This window comes from Ischnura elegans, chromosome 8 (genome assembly GCF_921293095.1).
Source record: "Ischnura elegans chromosome 8, ioIscEleg1.1, whole genome shotgun sequence".
Classification (NCBI taxonomy): Eukaryota; Metazoa; Arthropoda; class Insecta; order Odonata; family Coenagrionidae; genus Ischnura; species Ischnura elegans.
The window spans coordinates 53,394,910-53,420,762 of NC_060253.1; positions in this window are offsets into that span (position 1 = coordinate 53,394,910).

Below are 25,853 nucleotides of genomic sequence, written 5' to 3' on the forward strand. Positions count from 1 at the left end.
GAATCAAAATGATCGGGTGAAAGAATACTTAGCGAATTTATGATGGAACTGATTGAATGATATAAAAAACGAAAGGTTGGTGGACATACATACCTATATACTGCCTAATATTTATGATAATAATTCCAAACATTTGCAGAGTTTGTCTTTTTTTACCCCTCCCTGAGATATTTGAAAAAATATTTATTAATGCAGTGTTGTACTAATACCTGCCTTTATTACGTGTGCCACCTGCATGCCCCACAAACACTTAAGTACTTGAAATATTTAGAATCCTAGTTTGCTTGGAATATTAAAAAATGAGTGGTATCTGTCCAATAATACGATGGACATTCCTTTTGTGATTCCCTGACTTGTATGAAAGTGGGAAGATGGCTTAAAGAGCATTTAATATGCTCGGTTTGTATAGCAGTCACTGATCGCCAAATAATTCGGAGGATAGTCATAAACATTCTTGGACACGTAGGAATCGCATACCGGGGCACGTTATTATTACGGGCATCACGTTATTATTCAAATTAACTCCACTGTGCCTTCCAACTTGGACTGTGGATAACATGGATGTAAATCAGCATTATTTATTACTGTTTTTAACCAAAAGCAGGCATAAAAATCCAATTCTCAAATGGGACTATGTGTAACCTAATGTCTGTGATACGCTCACTCAGGGTTTTTGCTGTCGAAGCTCTGAATAAGGTTTTATTATTTTGTTCCGAAATTCCAGATTTATTCATTAATTATGTTAAAAAGTGTTAATCACGCTTTCTTCTTCTGCATCAACGCCCTATGTTAATTTCACTAAAAAGCTCTGCTGAAGGCAATTATAAACAAATTAAAAACTTAAAGTTCACGTTATAACGCTCCCAGGAAACTATAATTCTGCGAACCATCTCCATAATTATTCGCTATTTTTATTGATTTAATTTTTTCTATGTTTTTTACGATTCTATGAAAAATCAAAATTTTATAGGTATGATTTAATCTTTAACTTACTCTGACATATACAGCGCTGTCTCCATTTCATGTGGTATTGGATGTGTAGGATAAATGAGTAGGACTGACGAGTGCTAATAGGTAGATTTTATGACCTTAAAATTATATATATCTAAGATAAGTATGCAATTACTTGGAAACAGTGCAGTACATGAATAGTGTGGTCATAATACCATATCAATTCATCTTAAAATATTTTCTGAATATTGTTTCTCAGTCTCGGGAAATGGTTTTTGAGAGATATATTTATATGAAGGATAAGCCAGATGACACGTTAGTGCCGATTTTCTAATGACGCGTGGAAAAGGACACTTTTCATCGTCTGCAGGGTGGAGGAAAAAACGAAAGCTTTTTCCATTCTCTTTTACAGTTCGATTTTGTCCGCGTTTTACTGTCTCTCGAAAAGTCCTTGTTCCTGCTTTTTCATTTACCCGAAAAGCCCCTAATCTCAAGACGTGAATTATGCCATCGCTTAAAAGAAGCTCTGTTCCCTATTTTTCACCGCCTTGGTCACTACTTTTTCGTTCTTTAAAGTCAAGTCATATTCTTATCGTCATTCGAAGAATTTGTCTCTCCCAAACAGAAATATGTATTCCGAGTTTTAACGACGTATTTTTTCGGGATATGAGAGTGTGTGTGATAGGGAAGTAGATGATCACTATTCAAAAAGAGAACATAAAGGCTGAAATTTTGGATATCATGGCAAAATGAAGGATATGTTTTTGATCAAAATAACTCTTAAGGCCATTTTAGCCTAATTAAAATGGGTATATATGGTAGCAGCTAATATTTGCTATAATATTAAAAAATGAAAGAGAATTATTCAAAGTAATCATTAATTTTCTCATCGGTTACATAGTAGGTTTAGGGATATTCCTTTGCAGACATAACTTTTTCCTGCAATAAGGTCTTAACTAGTGTGTATTTACAGAATACCATACAGTCGAAACTCTTGTTTTTCCTTCGAAATACAGTACAGTTAGAGTCGAAATTCTTGTTTTGAGAGGTTTTCATTTCTTAGCGCGAATCATTAGGTGAACCAAATTTCCACTGAGGAGATTATCCATGTGTTTAGTAGGGCGGATCGCAAAAATCGATTTTTTTCAAATCCATCTGGCCCAATGAAAAAAAGTTGTGGGACCGATCAAAAATAAGGCCTGAAAAATTTGAGACCTGTACGTGAACCCCTGACCCTCGCTCAAATGCAATTTAGGGGGGGAGGGTCAAAATTCGAAAAATATAATATTTTATGGTCATTCCCTATAGATTTTGCCGAGTTACTGTTCTTTAGGGAAAAATTTCGTGCATTTTGACGTATCTGCCACCGTTTAGCCACAAAATGCCTAATTTGAGTCCGCGTCCGCGAAGAAAATATTCCAACGCCCACGCAGCGTCGCGGATACCAGAGCCGCAGGCCGATCCCTTCCCCTCCACGCTCGCATTTCCCCCTCCCACGCCTCTAACACAGCAAAATTCATCCAGCGCATGTTGCTAGGAGGGCGTTTATCTTACATAATATAAATCAGAAGATGGTAGACGGTAAAAAACGATGCGTAGTGAGACGACTTATCCCTTCTGTGGCGCCTCGTCGGCGTTAAACAAATCGATGTTACCAACTTTTAGAGAAGTGATGAAATAATTTTAGACCTGCGCACGCAGGAAAGGAGACTACGGTCTATGAAGACGCCTATCGAGTGGCTATGAAGGTGTGCGAACTATGGTGACGCGCTTCTCTTCCATTATGAATGTGACTAAATAGATTTAGCGGTACCACAGGAAGTACTAAAACTTACGGAAAATCTAATACTACTAATAGGCGAAAAGTAGGGTTTTATTGAAGTATAAGACTCAAAAAATTTTAAAGGAACATTTTAAATTATGCGATATTTTTGCGTGTAAGTGCATGGAGGAGCATAAGGTTCCCCCAGTGAGAAGTATTCTGAGAGACAATCTGACGAAAAGAAAGATGATGGCTGCTGGATTGAACCCTAAAGAAACTCGACAACTTAGGAAAAAAGGGAATCGTAGGCGAGCGTTGAGTCATCATCGTCAATTCTTGCACGGGAAAATAGTATCAAAAGTTTTCTTCATCAATTCATCCGAAGAAAATTAAAATGGCGAGAAATTAGCCGATTTGTATCTCTACTTTCCTCATGAAATAAACATTAAGGACTATAACCTCAAATTGAAACTTCTTCGGAGAAAATGCGTCTGCCAACTGTGATAGAGGTATATGATACTGTCTCTAGCCATCAACGCGGCAAGAACCAAGGCAAGAACCAAGCAACAGCAATGATCGTTCCCGCAACTTTAGCTGACGCAAAAGTCATAACTTTGTAAGATAAATCAAAGCTAGTAATAACTTACCGGAATAACTTACGTAGACAGAAACAGATGATAATTACTGTGAATAAGAAAAGAGAGGTGTCATCAAAGGGTCTCATTTTATTGGAATGAAAGACTATACTCTTGTCTGATGAAAAAAGGGAAGAGGACTTATCAATACAAGTTTATAGGGGAATGTGTGGTGTTAGTTGAAGAAACAGGGTCCCACTTTTGGAGGTTTGCCTCCCCCGTCGGAGGATTAGCAAAAGTTAGAAAATCTGCGATTATCGATTCCTTTCCGAGTGAAAATTAGATACACAGAATTAAAAAGGATTTGATTATGATGGTACCAAGCGAATACCGCCCAAAAAGGAGGCATCATCCCTTTGCTATAAGCATAATTCCAACATCCCTTGCAGTGTGGGTAGACTCTTCTCGGGATTCCCACCGGGTTAATTTTTCCATAATGGCCAACATTTCAAGCTCCGACTGGGGGCTCATCCTAAGAGATAAATTGTGTTGAATCCCAAAAAGAGTTTACCCACATCATTCGCCGGGAAAGCATCAAATCGTATTTCATCCCTTACAGTGGTCTATTTGCTAATTGCACTATGTTGACTTGGATATGCGACATAAACGTTGGGAGGGTAATCTAGGGACCCAATATGCGTTTCCGCAAGGATGCGTTTGGCGACCAATCCGAGATATTTTTTAATTGCTGGATTTTAATATCGACGTAAAGTACTACCCGCTGATGATATATTGGAGAGGGACTCCAGTTCCTTCGGCTATATCCGAGCTTAGCGCTGTGGAATTTAAAAATCTATTAATGAAAGTTCAAATTTAAATTTCAATATTCCTTTTATTATACATACGGACGATAGATTCGCGAAACAATTTACCAAAACTTTGTTGACAGCAGCAAAAGACAAGAATGACAATAGCATAAGAAATACAGACTGGAAAGCAGGTAATTGAATAATTCCTTCGTGATTGTTCCTCACTGGACGATGCTGATAAATCAAATATTAGTAAGACTAACGAAGAAAGACGCACTTGGTGGGAATTTTGCTGCATCTGGGGCGTTCGAGAGGGGAGCGGGGAGGGTACGCCGGCGGCCTTCACCCTTATTCATCCATTTAGTCACAGCTGTCAGACAATACCGGAATAGAAGTGCATAACCTAGTTCCCAAACCTTCATAGCCACTCGAGAGGCGTCTTCAAGACCGTAGTCTCCTTTCCTGCGCGCGCAGGTCTAAAATTATTTCATCACTTCTCTAAAAGTTGGTAACATCGATTTGTTTAACGCCGACGAGGCGCCAAAGAAGGGATAAGTCGTCTCACTACGCATCGTTTTTTACCGTCTACCATCTTCTGATTTATATTATGTAAGATAAACGCCCTCCTAGCAGCATGCGCTGGATGAATTTTGCTGTGTTAGGGGCGTGGGAGGGGGAAATGCGAGCGTGGAGGGGAAGGGATCGGCCTGCGGCTCTGGTATCCGCGACGCTGCGTGGGCGTTGGAATATTTTCTTCGCGGACGCGGACTCAAATTAGGCATTTTGTGGCTAAACGGTGGCAGATACGTCAAAATGCACGAAATTTTTCCCTAAAGAACAGTAACTCGGCAAAATCTATAGGGAATGACCATAAAATATTATATTTTTCGAATTTTGACCCTCCCCCCCTAAATTGCATTTGAGCGAGGGTCAGGGGTTCACGTACAGGTCTCAAATTTTTCAGGCCTTATTTTTGATCGGTCCCACAACTTTTTTTCATTGGGCCAGATGGATTTGAAAAAAATCGATTTTTGCGATCCGCCCTAGTGTTTAGGACAGATTGGGGATGTCATCAAACGGAACGATATAGTTTCAAAATGTGAGACTATGTACAGGAAATATAGAGCGTCCGGTAACCCTAGTATATGCATCTAAATACTACCCCGCAAGCCGTCTCAAAGGACTTGTGGCGGTAGTGTTAGGACACCAGCCGTTTACATATAATGGAAATGCTCCAACGAAGTTACGCCTAACATGTGTTCAGGTCTTTATTGCTTGTGGGAAAACAAATTCCCTTATCTAAACGTTCGGCAAAATAAGTTGATGCGTAGTTTTCCGCGGCGTTGTCTAGATGAGTTCTCCATGATTCTGGGTTCCACCGCGTGGATGTTCTTTGCGACGACAGTCTCTTCGGTGTTCCAACCGGCGTCTTCAGGTCGATGTCGGGATTCAATTTTTGGTGACTTATATAATGCATTCTTGGCGCCAATCCAGCATGAAAAATTGCCGCCAAGAATGCACTATAAAAGTCACCAAAAATTGAATCCCGCCATCGACCTGAAGACGCCGGTTGGAACACCGGAGAAACTGTCGTCGAAAAGAACATCCACGCGGTGAAACCCAGAAACATGGATAAATCATCGTTCGGCAAAATATCTCTCTCGATTTATATTTTCTTTCGGAAGTGGAAATATAGTGTGCTTCTAATATGCTGTTCTCCGTGTCGCTCGTAAATATATCTATTCTCAATATCTGAAGCAATCTAAACCTGGTGCGCAGCCTCCGAGTCTCTAGCAGCTCCCAGCCTAATTCGTTGAACATCTGTTTAACGCTTTCTGCATCTCTGCACCAGATCCCATATACTCGCTGCATATTTAAGGTGTGGTCGGACGAGTGCGAAATAATGACTCAAGACGGACAGGTCGGATAAAAGTTGTGATCTAAGAAAGACCGGACTGATTTTGTAACTTGTTTATTTCGACGGATACAGCTTAATCGAATTTGTCACCCCCAAATTACACGCCTTAGTTGACGACACGACTTTTCCAGCGTTTCATTCAGCTATCAAACCCTGCCTGGTAAGCCTCCTTATGGATCCTCATCAGGTCCGCCAAGCAATTAGTTTTAATGTCGGCATTAGTGTTGAATCGTTGCCCTTTCAAGGTTGATTTCAATTCTGGAAACAAAAACAGTCTGATGGAGCCTCGTCAGGAGAGAAGGGTGGCTGCGGGATCACGGAAGTTCTGGTTTTGGCGAAAAACTCAGCAACGATCAGTGTGTGAGCCGGCGTGTTGTCGTGGTGGAAACGCCACTAACATTTAAATGTGGATTTTACCATATCAAATCGTTCTCCAATTTGACATCGTTGGGGTCCGAATATGTGTTCGCGAATGTTCATCTTTTGAGGTTATTTCCTACTTTAAACGACTGTGCCCCTCAAAACACTGGCTTCGACTCATAGCTACTTCAGCACTTTGCGTGCTATGAGCGTAATATGACGCCATCCGTCCTCTGAAAAATGGTTTCCATCTTTTAACAAAGTGGTACTAACCTCTAAATAAGCAAATGAAACGAATATTGAATCAAAATTTATTCTTTAAAAATATACCAAACAGCTACTCCTCGCATCAAAGGTTGGTTGTTAAGAAATAGCACATATAAGGTCAACACGGTCAGTGTTAAAAATACTTACTGATTCATTCTAAACGTCTCCCTAGCACTTACGACAAGTTTGAAACAAAATTTCAATAGGTACGATAGGTTGTGGTCTTATTCAATCCTTTCGTAATACTCTCCCTTACCAACAACTTCGCAAAGAATAAATTCCATTTTCTTTCTCTCCCTTTTCATCTCCCATAGCCTGTTCTTAATGGCCAATATTATCCACCTCGTCTGGGATCGCTTCCTCTATTCCCTTTTTCCAGATTCCCCATCTGCCGTGTCATGCCTCTCTCTCTCTCTCTAATTAATTCCCTTCTGGAGGAAGTCGATCCGATTAAGCGCTTCCCCAGGGGAGCTGAATTGAAATTAGAAATCGAATTGCGGATTTTCGCTGTCTTCGTAATTGCGACCTTTCCTCTTCCCCCTCCCCCACTCTTTCGGAGTAGTTAATTTCTAATGTCTACCGCTGTAGCACGACGTCTCCCATTTTCACTCATAGTCATTTCAGGGTCTCCCGATTGTTTCAAGTGTCACCATTACGCTTTCATGGTACTGTTTGCTTGGTTTTCACTCTACTTCCTTGGCGATAATGTTATCAATCATTTGCAAGGTTAGAGCTACATCTATTCAAATGTGCCCTTAAAATCGGAGTATGAATAGTTCATCGTTTTACCATTCTCAATAGTTCCGCAGCTGAGTGAATACCATAAATCTCTCATACCTTTTAGTGGTTTCTTTTGTTAAGAGGGCCATTGAACCGTCCTTAATCAAATGCTAAACTGTGCATTTAGCCTAACCCTGGAGATTTTTGACAATTCAAAACATAAATGTCCTCCTTTTGCTTCCAATGATGTGGAAAGTAAATAATGGCGCAGACAGAACATCCAGGAGAGAAATTTTTTTCGGAACTTGGCAATTAACGGTGGAAAACCAAATGGTAATGATGCAAACGCATATATTAATTAACATAAATCCTGTAATTAGTAAAAGATCTTAGTTATTTAAATCGCCGGATGCGAATGACATTTGCGAACGTCGTTCACATTTTATCCAGAAAATATTCTGTTAGGTAAAATCACCTCGGTAATACTTCATTGCAATGCTATTTGAGGATTAGTGAATAAATTGTTTCTTATGTTCGGAAACAAAGCCTCACAGTTTTTTGGAGACTTTCGATACATCTAATCTTCCTAAGTATTAATTTAAATAATGCTAATAAATTTAGTGCTCGATTGTTTACTTGCAAACATGAATAAAAACAGTTTTAATCAAAAGGTTCAAGGCCGATGTCTAGCCGTATTTGAATTCAGTTAACATTAAGTGTTGGAGCACTAAAAAGCCATGAGAAATAATACAAGAATTGACTTAACCACGGAATCATTAGAAATTAATGAAATTTAATAGCGAGAGAGTATTAGTCTATCCTCCTTTATGTATTGTTTTTATAAAATTATCTGGAGATGATTTAAAATTTTTATCTCTCATTTTTCATTACATGACATATGTTTTAGAATACCTCCGCTACATTAGGATAGCAAGAAAAGTCTATCAGGTGTAATCAGGATGCTTATCAGGAATGGAAGAAATACCTAAGTAATTTATCGCAGTATCGCCATGAGATAGGTTTTGTTTCCCGATTATTGAGGAGGTTATCGAGAGAGGTACGCGAACCAACGCAGAGCTTGAATCTATTCAGATCAAATTCTTCGAACTTAAACTTTTTGAAGCTGATAAGAAGTCATCACGGCGGAGATGGAGCCGTATGATGTCAAGTATTCCAAATCACCTTCATTAATTATGTCAGCCCAAATTTTCGGCATCATAAGTTTCCAACTGCAATCGCTTGATTGACTTGAGGGACGGAAGAAGTTGTATTCTCGCATTGCTGCCTCCAGAATGAGAGCCAATCAAAGTGTTCACCCAACACGAATAAGTGTCGGAAGCCTCCATTTCCAAGAAACGTTATCCCTGATTATATCTTGGTCCCTTTATTGCAAGTTTGTTATTCAAGTGCAGGTCTTTTGATTTTAAACTTTATTTTTACTATGGTGCTATGCAGCGGCTGAATCAGGATAGGTACAAGGGGGATTTGGGAGATAACCTCCCAGCAATAGTGCGGGTGCGGGAATTTACAAAAATTTTGAGAATTTCGAGGCTTTTTACAGCACTTCAAGGTGATCTCATTTCTAATTTTGCTAAGAATTATATTTTTTAAACTAGCATTTATGCAAATTTTATTAATTTTGCAAATTTAACATTTTGTCCATTGTAAATTGGATTACCCGGGGGGGAGCTATGGCCCCTCGTAGCCCCTCGCTGCATCCGCCACTGGTCCTATGTATTGACCGAAGAAATAACTACAGTCTGTATACCGTAGGGTCGCGCACGGGCCCGCCAGCTACCTGAGCCGGGCCTTTACTCCCCTCGGCGCTAACGGCTCAGGTAGCTGGCAGGCCCGTTCGCCAACCTACGGTATACAGACTATAATTCCAATTCCAATCTATTCAAATACCATCTATTGCATCATTTCGGTCAGGCAACATGTGCTACGATTCCACGTCAAAATCGTCTGTTTCACAGTACCATATTTCTCTCTTCACCGGCTAAAACAACATTATCATAGCGTTTGTCCGCTATGCTAATGTTTGTGGTTCCTATTCAAGCCGTTTTGAAACTGTGTTACGCTCTCGTTAAGTTTTGTATGTGTTTGCCAGTGACAGCTTTATACGAATCTCACATTTGATAATACGCATAAACAGTCATGCACCCTTGAACACGCATCCATTTAGGCATTCGGTCCAAACACATCCTGAACTGACGTCATATTTTTATATTTTCACCTGAGGAACTTATTTGAGACATGGCTTTCAGATAGTTCTATTTTTAATGCGCATGCGGAGGGTGACTCATAGGGCGAGTTAAGCTAGCATCAGAGTAAGCTCCTCAAGAAATTTTTTTATGTGAGATCCATTAATTTTCTCTGGAACGCATTTTTACCATTTACGTGATCGAAAAATCGTATCGATTGGAGAACGCCGGTGATGTATGTAAAATGTAAGAGGTAGGGCATTAATGTAAGTTTTTTGAGATAAGATGTCCGGGACTGCGATAGAAACTTTTAATACATAGAGGAAAAAGTGCACTCATGAAGGAAGGACATTTACTAGGTAAAGAAAGGATTTGCCTGAATTATGGCTATGGGAAGTGGGAGAAAGCTAGGTAAGAATGAACGTACGGGTTGAGAAACGGAAAGCCCGTCAGACCACCAAGGTTTCTAGACTCAAAAAAGCGATATCGGGGAGGGAATAGGCATATAAAGAGGTTCAGGTCCCGTTGAAGGAGAATCTCGTACCTGTCCGCACCGCCTTATCTACAAGCCCCGCAGTGACACCACCGGGTATCATTTCTCTTCGAGCCACGAAGAATGAGAGACGTGGAATAGAAATGCTCCAGGGCACACCTCAAGTCCATGCCTTGGGATCTTTTCGTTATTTCCATGGATGCTGTTTTTTTAGAGGAATTTTTATATGGAAAGCCTGTCCGTTGGATAAAGGAGACTGGTATATGAGTTTCCTACGTTCCTACTCCAAGCCCCAAGGTTTCTTTTTTCCGCTCCTGCCTACAACTTAAAGAGTACGCATTACTCACTCTCGACCACTCGCATGTTTATTCCGTCCAAAGGTTCCGAACGAGATGGAGTGGAATTTGTCCGTGCTGAAATAATAAGGTGTAACTGGGTAACCTGTGCGTAACCTTCGCACTTTCACGATATCAGGGAATAAGTATGTTAAGGAAACGATGTGATTGGGTTTTAAATAGAGAATAAGGTGTATACGAAGTACTTTCTTTATACTCGTTTTCTTACAAAAATATAGAAAACATATGAATACAATACAGGCAAGATTGTTTGGTGCCATTATAAATCCCGCTGATAATAATTCTTGAATACTTTCAACACGATACTTTTATTTATTAGAGACACACGTTATCGTTTAAGTCTTTACACACGATGTCTCTTTTAAAGAACGTTAGTCAGTCTTCATACTTCTTAGATTTTATTTAAAATATTTTCCCTACCTATGTTACGTTTATTTGGTTCAGTTATGGATTAACGGGTTTTTAAACCTTTATTTGAAGTTAAATATAAAAAAATGCGTGGAGTCAATATACCTAGAGGGAGCAATCGACATGGAAAAATCGAAACTTTTAAGTCAAATTAATATGGAAATAGTTAAAATTTTAAATAAAAGTAACAGAAGCAGGCGTTATATAGTGGAATGACATTCTAAGTTTTAAAATTAACACAAAGATGGCAATATTCCACAGGTTTATTTTCCGTACAACGCGTTTCGACCGTTAGGTCATTATCAAGTACAATAATTAAAAGTTAAATTTTTAGATTGAGGTTGTAGTTTTCGTTAGAAACCGATGATTCAGCGTTTAAAATTATACCCCATTCATAACTGTAGGTTCAGTATAAATGGAACATATACGTAATGGCAGCTAAAGACCTTTCCGTTATGGTATACATTGTGATTTTTCACGAAATAAATTTTAATCTGTCCCACGTTCCTTGGTAACATCATCATCTCCAAACCCTCGATGTTAAATTGAAATTTGGGACGGATAATTTTTGTTTCCCATATTTCAATACGCTCTTTTCTCTTTTATAACAAATAATTTGGTTGCGACGAGATTTGTCATCTTGTAAGTTTCAGAGTGTTTATGGTAGTAATTTTCAGCATTTTCCTAAATCTCAAGTATAAAAATTTGTCACCTGAAAAAATTCCGGTGTGAAATATTCAAAATCGAATTTTAGGTCAACTCTAAATATTTAAAAGCCTTTTTTATGCACTCTAAAATTTTCAAAATAATGTTCTTTTTAAATGTTGCCAAAGTGAACGATTGAGCGATAATGAGCGACATAAGCTGTCTTGCGTCCTCTGAAGCTTGCTATTCATTTTGGGATCTGAACGATGACTCTTTGAATTACTTCCTTCCAATGCGAATCCTTTTTTTACAATATCATATTTTATACACTGCTGATGGCGAAAAAACTTTTTTAGAACTAAACGTCGAATATTCTATCTCAAAATACCTTAAATCTCTGGTGACGTTAATCCTTTTCCGTATATGCAATTTATTATGTAATAATATTATGTCCCAACTATTTCGTTACCATACAATACATGTGGAATTTGGAATCGAGCTTATAAAATAAAATTTAAAAGCTTGATTCAATTCAACGCAAAATTTAATTAACTCGACGATTATTTAACACTTTTAATTTAATTGTATAACATTGTGTGTGGTATCGAGTATCTGGTTGAATATGGTCAGTTATTTTCATTTACCAGAAGCATATTTTAAAGTACATTTTAAGTTTCATTCTCGTTTTGTTGCAGGTTTTTCATCGGACCCTTTTGGTTAGATATTGATCTACACGTTGCGGTCACTGCTGTTAGTAATTTTTTCATAGACTACAAAATTGGTCTTAACGTAATCTGGATGCAATCCACCGAACCAAGAAGCAGCTACCAGCTCATAAAAAATCGGTGAATATTATATTTTTTCTTTCATTAATTAATATAAATGCCAATAATACTGATTTTCTCAAATCACATACTTATTATAAATACTCTGTTTTACTAGCTGCGATGTATGGGATAATTCTGATTTGCTTTTAAATCCACCAAGGGATATATCTGGATACACTTGATATATTTTATACACAGTTGATGATGATAAAACTATGTTTTGCAACTTAACCGAGAATATCAAAAATAGATTTTAAATCCCTAGTGACATCATTATTTTTTCGAGTATACAAACCGTAGATAAATCTTATTTCGTCCTTCCATTAATTAACTTAATTTTTATAATTACTATTTATAAAAGTTTATGCAAATGTTATAAATAGTGCGTTTAGCCCTTTAAGGTCCAAGGGATATCTTTGTCCCAAATTTTATAAATTCTCACAAAGTTAAATGAGGAGGTGTACGATTGTAAGACTTGGTACCATAGAAGAAAAAACTATCGGCTTCTGGTTTTAAATTCTTTTTGTATATCCTTTAAATATTTTAGTTTCCACGTTGTTGAGAACTTTCACTTGAAATGCCGTTTACGAAGTGGAAATTTGATAGTTTATAACAAATCAATGATATGGTCAGTTATAACAATAGACTTTCGGTTCATCCTTTATGTGTGCCTACCCTGAGGAGTTAGTATGAAAAACTCCGCGTCTGTGCTTTAATTTTCACAAAATTGTTGTTTTTATGTCATGGGACACACATGTCCCTATGCTCCAAGTAAGGGAGCCAGAATTCGTATTATTGCACATCCCAGACTGTATCTCAAAACTATGAGAGATTAAATTTATAAACTCTTCTCGGGATACCGCAAAAAAATCTTAAAATAAAAGTAAAAAATAAGTAAATAGTAAGTAATAAGTAAATAATGTAATAAATAGATAATAATAATAATATCTAATAGAAATAAATAGCATTAGTAATAAGTAAACAGTAAGGAAAGTTTATAATCTTACATATGAGAGAGATTTCGCTATCATATTATGTATGATTTTGGAATATACGCATTATATTACCTAAAGATGTATTTTGCTATTCAATCTAATGGCTGTAATCTTTATGGACCTTAAAGGCTTAAATAGCTGCGAGGACTGGGATAATTCTTATTTATTTTTTAATAACCAATAAGGTACAGATATTTAGTTTCGTAAGAAGCGAGACCTCGAACGTGATATGGGGAAATGAATTGGAGAGTTTCCCGCAGAGTTTAATCCGGCGCATAAATGAGAATAAGTTTTTGCGCCCACTACCCCAACCCCCAGGATTTCGTGAACTTCAGCTCCTCAAAACGTTTAAGGAGAGTGTGGCCCAGTTGCTTTGATGTATGACATATGCGACGTGAAACTTGCTTTGGTATAAAGTTTCGTGGGCACGCCCCCGGCCATAACATCTTGCCTTTGCAGCACAACTTTGATGACATGATGAAAAACTCTTATGAAGTTCCATTGCATTATTTTATTGTGACAGGCCCTTATTATCATCACGATATTAAGTCTCATCTTCACGTACAACGTGTAGCAATTCAAAACATCGAGGATGATTTGATGTGTACTCATCATCATTATAAGTTTAAGAAAAATTAATATTAACATTATTAATATTAAGTTTTCTTGGTTATTTCACAATTACTTATACCACTTATTTTTTACAGAGCGCGACCCGGGTTTCGATGAATTATCACCATCTTAAGGCGCAAATTATAATTTGTTTACATAATTTTTGTTACCTAGTTACATGATGACGCCAATATAGGAGAAAAGGATTGGTGGAGATATTAATTAATAAGAGTACCTACTGTCCTGACTCAATAATTTTTAAAATTTCTAAACATTCATTTTAAAATCGCTCCTATGGCAGTTGCGTATTAAGTGTTTAGCAAAATCACTTTTTTCATCTTTGTTATTGCAATTGTGCATACGTGGGACAGACAGGAAGAAGTTTTGAAATCAGGAAGAAAGAACATTTAAGTGCTTACAAAAATAACAGAGATGAAAAAAGTAATTTTGCTAAATGCTTAATATGCAACTGCCATAGGAGCGATTTTAAAATGAATGTTTTAAAATTTTGCTATGACCGCCGTGATTTGGACTCGGGAGAGCAGTTAGAATTTTCATGGCGACGTATTTCTTCTCATTTACATCCTTTGTAACATATTCTAAGTACCTTATTCACTCGCGGCCATCCCTTGCCCTTCTTCCCTTCCACTTGTCCTACGATTGTTTTCGTCAAGCCATCATGCCTCATAACGTGACCGACAAGTTTCTTCCCTACGAGCTCGCACCACCCAGGGCACGGATGTGTGATGGTCCAACTCGTGGAACGTTAGACAGGACTGTATATTTAAAAAAAAAAAGCAGCATTATAATTATTAATTGTTTCTGTGAATTGCTGATTCGGGTATGACTGAGCAATCTCATTTGCCTGTTTTTAGACGTGAAAATTTTCGCATAGTAGTACCACCTGTTTAGAGTACCTACCTGCGAATAAAATTTGTTTCTTACGAGAATGGGGTGAATAAAACGTAGCTCAATAGTCCTTTGTAATCAATTACATTTTGAGGGAAGGCTTAAAAGCTCGGGGGAGGGGGTTCTGGAAAGCGGAAGGAACTCCCCCGGTGTGCAGGCGTTGGTCATTAATGCGCCATTTCCTCCGGAAGTGTGGTGGCCCTAGTTGACTGATGAGACCTCTCCCTATCAAGTGTCACTAGGGAAGGTGCTCGGAAACGGAGTGGTTGTACCGCATATCGGTTCATTAATGGCAATGAAGACGACGACTAATCTCTTTGCCTAGACATCCATTTACACGGATCGAGCACTGTGGATATCGTGACATAACCTATTGCATAAAGTTAGGTGCAAAGGGAACAGACTGCAGAACCGATAGATTTAAGATATCGTTTTTTCCGCATACAATGAGAGACCACTGTACTCGAGATAGTTCAGCTCTAGGATAGTATTACGCAGCCAAATAGGCTCCATGTGGTGCTTAAGAAGTGAAATGTCAACGCCCCAACCGTTAAACGCAGCTGATAATCATAAAACTTTGTTTTGGTACTTAACCGAGAATATTAAAAATAGACCTTAAATCCCTAGTGACTTCATTATTTTTTCGAGTATACAAACAGTAGGTGAATATCATATTTTGTCCTTCCATTAATGAAACTAATTCTTATAATTACAGTTTATATCAATTTACAATTAATGTTTATATTAATTAATTTTTCTGCTGTACTTTAATTGTTATCCATCGAGATTTGTTAAAAATTGCTGCAATAAACATAGTTCTGGTATTGAACTTATTAGGAATTTTTAATGGGAAAGTCTAACCGATTTGACTCGATAGATACGATAACAAGGATAAGAATATGGAAATAGATTGCAGAACCGACAGATTTAAGATATCGTTTTTTCCGCGTATAATGAGGGACCGTAATTCCTGTGATAGTTAAGCTCTAGTCTAACTTGAGTCGGAATAGGTAAAATAGGCTCTGTATGTGTGATCATAGAGTAAGAATATACTCATTGTATGGTGCAATTCATAGGCAGATTTAGGGGGAGGGGCAAGGGGGCACGTCGACTTAAAAAGTAGACGATTTTTTATACTGTTATCATTATGTTCATATTGTTTTGTGCATTACAGAATCTCAGTTATTTAATCTCATATTAATGCCTGTCATAAATTTCGTTTAGTAATTTTTGTATCTTTTTTTTTATTCTCAATAATGAAAAAATTATTAGCCTTTCAGACCCTTGCTCCCCCCCCCCCCCCCCCAGAGTTCGGCCTGAGTTCGAAAAACGAGCGCGTGTCTGGTTAAGGGTAGGATGAGTGCTGTATGCCTGTTTCGGCATCACCCCGTGCCACACACCCTGGTGGTGGTTGGCTCGGTACCGCGTAGATGAGGATGAATGTGTCATAATTGATTCACTCACTCGTCAATGCACAGCCCTACAGACACTACCGATGATGCAGCCACGGAATGTGGTGTATATAGTCCTTGTGCCGGGTTTAAGCGCACCAAGAAAGAATGATTGTGAAAAACAATTTCTGTTGTATTTGTCGCCCAAGTAAGTATACCTTATTGACTCTTAAGAAAAATAGTTAATTCCTTGCATACTTTTTTCCTTCCTCAAGAGATCCTTGTATTTTACCTAAACCTGCAGTTAATAGTAAACAACTATTTTAATACTAAAAAAAAGCATATTCTAATCATCGCTTTCCGTTGAATTTCTACTGGTACCTTTCGCTAACCATTCATAGACAAATGATACCATGATTGATATTCACTGTAATATTTCCTGCTCTATCCGTCAGTGTGATCTGGATTTCTCATCGTCGGCTTCTGGTCTCGCGTGCATCTATTCTTTTTTCAACAGCGTTTACAACGTTCTATGTCACTAATCCGTTGGGTATGACATTATTTAAATACAAATAAGTCGTCAGATAAATTTTTTGAAGCAAATGAGCTCGCCGCGTTATCCCGGTGAGACTTGATCTGCGTCTGCTCTATTTTAACCTATTTCACTGTTCTGCAAAAAAATAGTTCAGAAAATGCCCGGCTACAATTTAGGGTGTTTCTGGCTAATTTTGGGTCGCTAAATCCGAAAATGACCTCCGTTTTTTTCTATCTCCCTCCATTTTTACGCAACCCCTAGATTGGGGAAAACAACCCCTTATCTAAACATATCGCTTTTCAGGGGACTTTTACTAATGTTATATGTTTCTGATTGAAAAACTGACGTTTTAATGCTATCAGGGTCAAGAGAGAGACAAATTTCACTGGGGTTGAAAAGATTTAGGGGGTGAAAATTAAATAAAAAAAAAACTTTGAAAAACATTAAAATAACTATTTTCCTTCGTTTTTTATGATATATGATATGGTAGCTAATTTAGAAGTTTTTAAGGGATGAATACACTGTTCACCCCCCCTATTAGAAAAAAACGAAGGTCATTTTCGGATTCAGCGACCCAAAATTAGCCAGAAACACCCTAAATTGTAGCCGGGCATTTTTTTAAATATTTTTTTGCAGAATAGTGTTTCCGCCCACCGTAGCCGCATGGCTACACCCTTCTGTTCTGAGTACAATCAGCTCTTGAAGAACCGCACACATTTTGGTTGACATATTGCCACAAATATATTTTGGTTGTGCTCACCTAACCTACTTATTTATTATTGAAGCCGGTGAAAATAAGGCTACTTGCAGAAAGGATAGGATACAAAACCAAATTTCAATGTGGACGCAAATTTTCTGAAAATTATAATTTGGCTTTCCTTGGATGGGGACGTATTTTTTTGTTATCATGCGTAATATGTCTTGTGACCTTGGTGTGCAAGGTGGGATGATAAAAATAATGGCATCGAAAAGGTGATTTTAACATTCTGTCATCCAAAATCATGCTTGCCTTGAAGGTTTTTTTTTTTAATCAAGTTTGATGATGGAAAATTAATCACATACGATTATCAATCCGTTACCGTCAAGTGTAGTTATATGACTACGAGTCTGTTGGAGGAAATAGTTTACCAAAATATTTAGCAGGATTACTTGAGACGACTGTTTAAGCAAGTTGTGTAAGCGACTTCAAATTTGCAAGCAGAAAGTTTAATAGGTGGATGTAGATTAATGAATATGCTTGAAAATTTTACCACTCTTATGTATCTAAAATCAAAATATGTTTTTTCTCTTACGAGGACTATTTTTAAACTTCGCATTTACATTCTACCATGCGTATACCAATATCCACTACTTTTGATGACTTAATTTGCTTTCTAGATAACATACTCAGGACTAATTTCCATTTTCGAAGCACTTAACGCTCCTGTGCATATTTAATTCGCCTTAATGGAAATTTTAGTTGATGCATATACTCTTCAATCAACATTTTTCCATTATAAATGGTGTGTGAAAAGTATGTCAGCATTCCCACTCGCCGTGTAAAAGCTGATCTTAATTAATTCTCTCTCACCATGAAACTGATAAATGTTTAATTCATGCACTCCATTTCATCGATGTGTATCCGTTACGTTGAAATTTTAATTTTAGTACAATTTGAGTTCAGGTGACTATTAGAATGTGTCCTTTCACTTAAATGATAATTTCCTGTTTGGCATTTATGAAAGTCTAATTGAACCCAAGTGCTGTTTCGTATGCATCGTTAAAGGTTTAATTAGTCTTACTATTACTTCATTATTGGCTTCTCTGTCAATTTAATCTCGATTCCCGCTCGTTCTAATGGAGAATTTTGAATTTCATGGAAGACCTTTTGTCGCACGAGTCGTATGTAATTAAATAGTTCGCGTTGATTATTGCTTATTTTCAGTAATCAGGAATTTGACCTCTTATACTCCAATTCCCTCAATAGGTCGTTCATTTTACACGTAATATTTATTGCGCCAGGCAAAGCGGGATGGAAAGTATGCGTTTTTGAGAGTTCTTAAATTTTCCATACAGCAAATTCTTGCTTAAATTTACTTGCACAATGCTTGATTTTATTTAATTTGTTGTATCTGATCCTTGTTATAACTGGGTATAATCTCATTTCCTTACATGCGAATTTGTTCTTTATGTAAAGTGTTTTCCTTGTAAGCATGTTGTAAACCTTACGTTTTCCGCATCATTGTATCGTAGTAAAATCAAGTACGCCACAACACTGAATTTCAAACTTATTTCAAAGTTAACTGCATATGCACCTCAATACTTCTTCAAGTAATGCTCTCATATAAGTTACTTTGCGTGACTTTGCCGAAAACCCATTTCAAACTCTTACTAAATGTAAACTTTTGTCGAGAAACGGTGCCCGCCATTTTGTTACTGCATGGCAAGAATTTATCCAAGGTATTCGTTAAGATTACGGAAATTAAAAGACAAAGTACTATAATAACAGATTATATAGTTTTTTATTCCGTAGGATTCCATCTTTAACTTCACCATCTACTTTATTTAGAAAATTTTCAGGGAAAATTGAAGACGGGCATTCTCAGGGGAATTTGATCATATTTGAGCCTCTGTATCTCAGTAACGGGTATGAATCATGCCAAATCAGGTGCATTTCCTTAGATTTTAATCATTTTCGAGTTAAGACACGAAATTTCAAAGTTCTAACTCATAAAGCCATTTTGTAATTTTGTCCAGCTATTTCCGATTTTCGCTCACTGTGCGCCGGAAGGATTTATTATTATAATCATTATTTTAATGCGACTTCAATTCGGCCTTGGAACTGCTGCTGTCGGAATACAATAATTTTCTCCTGAAGACCGAGGGAAATCAATTAATAACGAAAATAAGGCAAGCAATCGACCATCAATTTTTTCGCGCAATACTTAGTTGCTCAAACTGCATCCTAGTTTTTGATGATTTTATCACGGTTAAAACAAGTATTTTGCAGCCGTTTTTGTTGGTGCTCGAGAGAAACTCCGATAGGAATAACTCCTCAAAAGTATGTGTTTAAGCCACCATTTAGACCTAAACCTGTAGTCCAGTTACTTGACTGAGATGTTGAAAAAAAGGCGTGTTTTCGAGAAAAAGGCTTCTGAGGGCACGAGGAAAGTCGTAGTATCGTGGAGGTGTAAGGTTCCCATAATTCTTTTCGCGCGATCAGAGGTGAAAGAAGCCCGGCTGATTTTATGCAATCAATGGGTATATTTTCTGGCGCAAATAAAGTTTGCTTTCAGCTTTTATCCGATTGAAATCTAACATTCCTACATATTAATATAACTACAGCTTATGGAAAAACATTTAATAAAGTGCCATCACTCCTCCTTATGATGTCTCTACTGATCCTCTCTATGTTCCCTTTTGGCTTGTATTCCTTCATGCAATTACCAAATGCTGATGCACTTCCTGCGTTACTGTTAGTTCTTGGTGCCCCGCGTTGGAAAAAATCTCTATCTGTTTCCTCTCAAGCATTACATCAGGGCAGATGATATTGCTGAAGGTGCACTTCACCATAGGCCTTGATGGTGTTTTAATATTTTTGAACGTCAGCGAAAGGTTGATAGAGGATTTCTTCCGCCAAATGAGGTGATTATAATTTAATAAACTAGTATTCTAATATAATCTCTAAATGCCACCTTAATACGTGCCAAATGTTTTTCATAATATACTCTCTCCTGCTCAAATCACTGATTTCATTAAAGCTACCTTCTCACGCAGCTTCAAAGTTAGGAATATGCGGATATCGCAGGTGGAACAAGTGATCTCACTGTGGTAAACACAGCTGTTTTTCATTTATTTCAGTTTCTTTTATTTTTTTGTTGTTTTTTTTATTTTTATCACATCGAGGCACAAGCACCCACTGACGCCGGAATAGTTTGCTAGGTAATTTCTCAGGACGAGGAGCTAGAAAATGAACGAAATGTAATATTACTCCCATCTTGAGTAGCACGTGCAAAGGTTAAAAAGAACTGGATTTTGGGCAGCAAAACCGTATCGACTCTCTCGTCGTCTAGTCTATTGGTTGAAACATATTGCTATGCTTGCCATTTCCTGGTTTATTCTGAGAAAGCCCGTTAAAGGTATCAAATATGAAGAACTCTTCAGCCAACATTCGCCTGCCGAATAAAGTAGTCGTCAATGGGTCTCCAAGTTGCCATATTTTTCCAGAACTGTCGTGCATTTTAGGTAATCTTTTTCCTGTGATTTGAGGATGCGTTTATATCCACAGTGGGATGCAGGCTGATTCGTAAGCCCTGCAGGAACATGTTCGCAGTTTTGAAGCTGGATTGTACGGTATGAAACCGTCAATAAAATATACTTGATCTTTGCGCAACAAGATGTTGGGCGCGCGTTATTTTTTTTATTTACTCCTCTAATATCATTTTTTTTGCAAATTATAAATCATTGCTGTGCGTGCCTCTTTGGTACTAAATTCCGATTTTGAGTGGACTACTTTGATTATTGCAATTTAGTAAGATTTTAAACAATTCCTAAATTTGTGATAAAATTTTTTAATTAGGTTTAAATAATTAAATTTTATGTTTTTCTCTCAAACAAAATATAATCCTTAAATAAATAATTGCATAAATATCTTTCGTCCAGGGGGGCTATTTAAATATTAATTCATAACATATTCCAGCAATTGCTTCAAAATAACCCGTGGATAGTCCATACCTTAGTTTCATTGCATCATTCACTTTGATAGAGGAAGCGGCACTGCGCTTTGTCTTTGGCATCTCCGAAGACGTCGATCTCCCCAGGGTGGGTTAACTACCGTCGTGACTCCTTAGAATGCCCCTCCTTGCCCTACATTACCCGATCCCTTTGTCGTTTCTGAAGGGTTGGAGCTGAGGGGAGGGTTGGCATCGTATCCGGTGCGGATATCCGGTGTTTCTCCTTCGTTACGCGATACTCGCCTTCACCCCGCGTCCGTTTGATCCGTCATCGCTGCCTAGGGAACTACGGTCAGTCGGCGGTAACAGATCGTCCTCTTCATGTACCACCGGCAGTTGTGGGCTGTTACCCCGTGAATCAACCATTTAAATGCATGAGTACGTAATTTCATTTAGACGTTCAGACTACACTAATTTTAATTAGGCCTCGGTGGCGGCGGGGTTAACTCCTCGCCTACCATACTGAAGGTCGCGGGTTCGAGTCCCGCCTGGATACGTTGCCCCTTCCAGGACATGGGTGTGCGTGATCTTCTGTTGTTAATTGTATTAACTCCCGATGTAAAGGTCTCGTTGTGCTGTTTTCGGGGGTAATTGATATAAATAAATAAATTGCAGTTTAATGTTGAAACAATCAACTTGGTGTAACTAATCACGCTCATTTCCTCCCACGTTAACCATATGGCTAAATCATACCATGCTGAGCATAATGGTCTCTTTCAGAAAACTCGCACTCAATTTTGCTGAAGAACTGTCACAAATTAGTTATTAAATCTTTCAAAATGTAACCCACTTATATGTTTGGTTTTTAAGCTGGTCGAAATGAGCCCACTGATGGAATGAGACGGGTGCGACACGAAAATTCAAAATGGACGCCTACTGGCCTACTAATGCAAGTGTCATTAAAGTAAATAGTAAAAATTTAATTAAATTATTATGGTGAAAAATCTGGCTTCACTGGGTGGTAATTTTATTATAGAAACATCGCATTTCCACCTCGTCAGGCCTGAAACGTTTTCATTCGTTTATAACACTATCATTCAGGTTTTTAAAACAGCATTGGCCTGCATGTCGTTATTAAAATCTTTAATTATTTTAATTCACTACTTTAATCGGAACCGTTAGGAAATTGGAGTGAACGAAATGCTAAATTTGTTTGCATTAAAAATATTAAAACTTTACATCAGAGGGATCACCGTGGCAAATGTTAGAATTTGAGACGTAGGCGATTGATGGAAAGAGATACATGCTGTACCATGAAATTTTCAAAATGAAGGCGTAAGTTTTAAATAGTAACGAATTACAAAAACACCGGTTGATTGATAGCGATGCGTCCTCCGTCCTCTTAAAATTTAAGATATTAAGTGATGATACTTTGGATTTTTCCACATGAATCTTAATTTAAATGGATTCGACATGTTTCACTGCGCTGCACCATCATGAGGACTCAAGGCTGCAGTGCTGGGAAACATCTTGACTCCTTTTAAATATTGATTTATGTGAAAAAGTGAAAAATATCGTTAAATCATATCTTGCGATGAATTTCTACAATGCATTAGCCTCTACCATTCATGTCTCTTCAGATTATTTCGCCTCCAATTCAAAGTTCAATACCGTATTAGCAATAATACTAAACTGTAATAATTTTAATTCACTACCTGTATCGAAATCATAAGTAATTTAATTTTTATGACGAACTTATTGTCAAAAATTGCAAATATTCTGAATAAAACCTTGAATGAGTGCAAGTTCCTCATGATTTTACAGGTCGAAAACTAATAATGTCCCCGAAAATCTGCGATCTGATGTTTGGTAATTTTAGAGAGTGATAAACCGTGAATTAACAAGCGCATGTTACCTAAGTCTTGAGATGGTACAGTGATGGAACAATGCATATTTTCCATTGTGTGTTTGCAACGTAAAAATATAAGGAAACACTGATTATACGTCTGGCTTGATGACTAAATGACAAATTGTAAGTGTAATTCCAGCTACTCCATATGAAATGAAGTGAACAAATGAGAGTGTGAGAATGTGTACCATAAAGGAAAAAGTAAGCCAGAAACAAGTGAAATTTTTAGTTTTATAGTAAGAAATATTCATAATACATAATATTTCAGAGGTTTTATGATCTCTATGTTAATTAGGATTAAGAATCATTAAAAGCAATTGCGTAAACTTTCCTTCGTACAGTGGTCCTACTCAGGCACGCCGACTTACAAAAAATATTAGGGGGGCCAAACCGGGGATCTTTTCCCGGGAAATTTTATAAGTAGTGAATTTCAAGTATTTTATGCATTTTATAAGAGTCATATGATCAAAGTTAGAACCCTGATAACTCTAATCTCGATATCTGGACACTCCAGGGAAAATCGACAAGCCTGACACTTTTTTCCTCACACCCATAATGAATTATTGGGGGGGCTCGGGCCCCCTCAAGCCCCATGGAGTCGGCGCCACTGGTCCCACTAAATTTTGAATTTATATCCCACTCAAGCGTTAGCTTCAAAGTGACGCCATTTTGCTACATGTATATTTAGTCTCCCGTGAACTTTCAACTTACCCACGTCCTGGTTTAAGGTGATTAAAATGTAATTATTTTTAATCCTGGACATGTGGTTGTCCCACATTTTTCTCCTAATGAGATTCTTTTTTTTTTTTTCTTTTTCGTCCCATTAAAATTTCGTGTACGAACTTTTCCATTTTTTTCATCTCTTTTACGAATTCATGGTTGCGTAGGAAATACTTTTTGACGTAATTGCAAGGCTTAAAGTTTTTCATCCCTTCTGGCCTCTTGCACCCGCTCCTCCAATTGAGGTTTCCTGTTGCCTGGGAGCCAACGGCCTCGGAAGCACTATTATTACGTTCCGGTGCCCTATTTGTTTTGAATGCGCGTAAAAATGACACCCACCTCACACTTTCCCTCTTTAAATCTTCGCTATTAAACTACGAGTTGCTGCCTCGCTGTATTCTCTTCGTACCTACCCACTCGGCTTTAATTATGCTCACATTCTCTTCGTAACTTACGACAGACACGTCGAGTATATCCAACTCCCTATTTTCCATCTGTATTTTTTCCCCGACTTCATTTTTCACTAATTGTAAGTTAAATACGCACGGAAGGTATGTCATGTTTTAGTTCAGTTATGCATTCGGTCAGTAACATTGGTGGTTTCCGGTGAAACTTCATTGAATTTGCTGAAAATTTTGAATGAATGACTTTAAATTTGTTCTTCCTCCGACTTTATTGAAACACGGCCATTGTTTCGACTGTTAACGTCATCGTCTGGACAGACTTTTTTGTTTTTCCATAAAATTTATCAATAGACGTCTTGGTCAAGTCTCACCAGTCGATGATTTTCTAGTTACTATGCTTAAAGTGCCGAGGCATTCTTACTGACTTTTGCAGTAGGTTAGGAAAAAATTAGGTCTCAAAAACAATTAAAGGTATATATTTTCAATCTTTAGGAAATCTTTATTATATTTGGTTTCATCTTTTTAATGTATTATTGGACGAATTTATGATAATATGAGTTAATTTTTATAATTTAAAGAAAATAGTTAATGCTAAAATAAAATGAATTTTGACTATGGAATGATAGTTGATCTATCAGCATCTAAGAGTGGTATTGCACGAGGAGTGCTATCGCGCTCCTAGCATTTTTCGCGAGAGATAGGAGGGGCGCGATAGCGCTCTCCGGCACTCTAAGGGTTAAAATTTGCCGTATGACCTCAGCTTGTTGACCTCTATGACTTTAATAGAGAATTTTTCCATCTCTCTGCTCCTTAAGTTGACTTCAAACGTAATTTGTTTTTAAACGCATCAAAGAAAAAACTTCTTACAAGTTTACCTTGGAATCGTCATGAGGTATTTCAAAAATCAGTCAGCCATGTCTTTGATCTAGCCGTGTTATATGGTCTTATGGCCGTTTTATATGTCATCAACTATCTGTTCTTAAATAATTTACGTATTTTAATGCGATATTTTACCCTGAATCCCTATAAAATACAAATTTGGTATTATTATATTTGTATTGTATAGGGATTCAGGTGGAATTTGAGCTAGTTTCACCATGTCAGCGGCAGAGTTACCAGCCACGTACGCAATAGTCTTAAGAATTTAAAGAAATTAAGTCTTACCTGAAAATTCATTTGGCTTGAAATATTTTAAATTCAACTGATTAACTAATTCCTCCTTATGCTGAAATATGTAACGATAACAAGGATAACTTCCAATGCAAATCTCGGAAATAGCCTATTTTACCTATATCAATAGTTATTTTGTGCAATGAAAGAATATTTATCGTTGAATTCATTCATAACTACTTGTAAGCTAACATGTTCGAGTTTAGCACCAGCCTAGACATACTAATTACAATATTAGAAAAATGTTTAACATATATAATA